A 3,455-nucleotide genomic window follows, 5' to 3' on the forward strand; every position below is an offset into this window, starting at 1 on the left:
ATGAACAAGAAACAAGTGCTAGAGAAAATGTGAAGGAAGAGGTGTACCTATTCACTGTCAGTGCAGCCCCTTGAATGGCAGTGTGGTGGTTCCACAGGAGGCTAGGAGTGGATTTGCCATATGATCCCGCAACCCTGTTGCTCAGTATATATCTGGAGGTACTAAGTTTGGGGACATGAATGGACATTCGTACACTGGTGTTTATGGTAGCAGTGTTCCTGAGCCACAATGAATGGAGGTGCCATAAGGGTACAGCAGCTGAGAAATGGAAGGGAAAACTATTGTGTATACATACAATGGACTACTGAACAGCTGCAAGAAGGAATGAAGTTGTGAGGCATGCAACTAGGTGAATGAACCTAAGAGCTGTATGCTGAATGAAATGTCAGAAACAAAAAAGACAAATATTATCATGCCTCAAATATATGTACTAACTATAACATAAAAACCCAGTAAACTAAAGTCAAGAGCACGGATGATCAGGTTGGGGCTTATTGTAAAGGGTCCTAGATTGCAAGCTCTTACAGCAGTCACGTACATTAAGGAGTTGAAGCTCTTATTTCTAAATTCTGAGAAACTGAGCTTTTTTTTCTGGTCATTCTCAGAAACTTCAGATATTTATGCGACACCTAAGACTCAGAGTTAGAACTTTGAAGCTATGAAAGTCAGCAGTACCCCGTACAGGAACTGTCTAAAAAGTTGAAAAAATGTTCAGACTTCAAGTAGAAATATGAATGAAGCTGCTCTGGATAGGACCAAAGTATATCAAAAGACTGGGTAGAGGATGATATTGTCCATATTTTAAAACTTCAACTTCCATGTGAGACTAAAGGGATAGATGTTTATTTGATGCAAAACATATTTTGGGTAGTGCATTTCCTAATTTAATTTGTATGGTCAGTTCAGTTGAACACCATTAGGACATGGAATCTTGAATAAGGCGTGAGATTTTGTTGATTTGTTCAGGTTTATATGATGTCCCAATATATCCCAGAATAATTTTGGCAGTGAATAAAAAATATTTGCAAAGTCCCCTTGGGGGAACAGGGAGAAAGGAGGAAATATTCAACTTCCCCATTTGAAGAATTTCTGATATTCTCGTGAGCAAGATCAATAGGCTGAGCCCTCAATCTTGGGGTTCATACTATGAAACTTATTCCTGCAAAGGATAGGCTAATCCTACTTAAAATTAGGCCCAAGAGTCACCCCCAGAGAGCCTCTTTCAGTGCTCAGATGTCGTGGCCTTTTTCTCTAAGCCAACTCAGCAGGTGAATTCACTGCCCTTCCCCTCTCTACATGGGACATGATCCCAGGGGTGTAAATCTCCCTGGCAACATGGGCAGAAATGCTGGTATAAGCTGGGACTTGGCATCAAGAGATTGAAAAAGGCTTCTTGGCCAAAAGGGGGAAGAGAGAAATGAGGAAAAATAAAGTGTCAGTGGCTGAGAGATTTCAAACAGAGTCGAGAGTTATCCTCAAGAATTATTCTCATGCATTACGTAAATATCCCTTTTTCATTTATGGTGTATCGAAGTGGATAGAGGGAAGTACCTGAAACTGTTGAGCTATGTTCCAGTAGCCTAGATTCTTGAAGACAATTATATTAAGATAAAACATTTACAATGTGATTGTGCAATTGTGAAAACCTTGTGTCTGATGCTTCTTATATTCAGGATATGGACAGATGAGTAAAAAATATGGATTAAGAAAATAAATAATAGGAGGGGCAAAAGGTAAAATAAATTGGGTAGATGGAAACACTAGTGGACAATGATAGGGAGGTGTAAGGTGTATGGTATGTATGAGGTTTTTCTTTCTTATTATTTGTTTTTCTGGATTGATGCAAATGTTATAAAAATGATCATGGAGATGAGCACACAACCATGTGATGATACTGTGATTCATTGATTGCGCACCACGTATAGAATGTATATGTGTGAAGATTTTTAATTTAAAAAAAAAAAGAAAAAAAATACAAATTGTCTCTCTTGGGTGTTTGCTTCCAAGTTGACAAAGAAAATAAGGCACAACAGTCATGCCAAAAAGGACCGTGGCCACGTGCAGCCCATTCACTGCACGAACTGCGCGCACTGCGTACCCAAGGGTAATGCCAATAAGATATTCATCATTGGAAACACAGTAGAGGCTGCAGCCATCAGGGGTGTTTCGGAAGCAAGTGTCTTTGATGCCCACGCGGTTCCTAAGCTGTATGTGAAACCACATTACTGTGTGAGTTGTACCAATCAGTGCAAGGTAATTAGACACCAACCTCGTGAAGCCGGGAGGGACGGGACACCCCACCCCGATTTAGACCCGCGGTGCTGCCCCACGACCTCCTCCAAAGCCCATGTAAGGAGCTGAGTCCACAAAGACTGAAGAAAAATTATTCTCTGGAAAGAAAATAAAATAGAAATTAAACTTATAGCATGGTAAGTGTATCTGTGCCAGATAGGTTGGGGGACACCCCAAAGGAACTGTCATTGTTAGATACCAAGTATTCAAGTGTGGAGTTCCAGGTAATCGTTTAAACTTTTAGTTTAACTTTTTATCTTGAAATATTTCCAAATTTACAGGACAGTTAAAAAATAATATAAGCCCCATACATAAAACTCCAGCATGCCCTTACCCCCCAAATACCCAGATTTACCAATGCTAATATCTTGCCACATTTGCTGTACGGATTCTGTTTATTAGTTGTAATGTGCAGGCTCCTCAAACATATTAGTGCCATGAAACTTTCTTGAGAATAAGGATACTCACTTATGGAACCACCTTAAGTGCAGCTAATCAAGTTTAAGGTGTTTAACCATGTTCTTAAACCCCTCTATGAATTTCTTGTCTCACATTGCATGTTTTTTTATACATTGAGTCCAAAACCAGATTTCTCAATTACATTTTCTGCATTTACCTTTTAGATCCTGTGGGAAGTAAAAAGTGGAGTTACAAATTGAAAAAGAAAAAAAAAAAAAGCCAGTTTATCTTCCAGAATGACTACCAATTTACACTCCCTTCAATAGTGTCTGATGGGGAGAGTGACCCTTAGGTATAATTATCAGTAGGCTTAGCTTAATAATAAAAAAATAAAAATAGTGACTGACTGCTTATTTCATACAACCACCAGTACTTGGTATTGTCCCACTTTTTAATCTTTGCCAATCTGACAGGTATAAAATAATATATTAATAAACTTCCATTTTATTGAAATAAAATTGAGCACTTTTTCAGGTTCAATAGTAATTCTATTTCCCTCATTCATATTTGCTGCCATTTTTTATGTTTGTGTTCACATTTTTAAAAGTTCTTCATAAATTAATGATTTTAGCCATTTGCCTCTCACATAGGTTGTAAACATTGTGGTTTGTGTTTTATATCAAGTGTTAATCACTAGTTTTAAAACTTTTGATCAAATGTATTAATTTTTTACATTATGATATCTAGCTGGGGTATCTTGTTTA

The 3,455-nt window shown here is 37.9% G+C and overlaps 1 pseudogene; it reads left to right on the forward strand.

Moving 5' to 3' along the window:
• The first annotated feature begins 228 nt into the window (after positions 1 to 228).
• LOC143682509 (small ribosomal subunit protein eS26-like) lies at positions 229 to 2,353 on the forward strand (annotated as a pseudogene).
• Positions 2,354 to 3,455: the final 1,102 nt, after the last annotated feature.

This window comes from Tamandua tetradactyla, chromosome 1, assembly GCF_023851605.1.
Source record: "Tamandua tetradactyla isolate mTamTet1 chromosome 1, mTamTet1.pri, whole genome shotgun sequence".
NCBI lineage: Eukaryota > Metazoa > Chordata > Mammalia > Pilosa > Myrmecophagidae > Tamandua > Tamandua tetradactyla.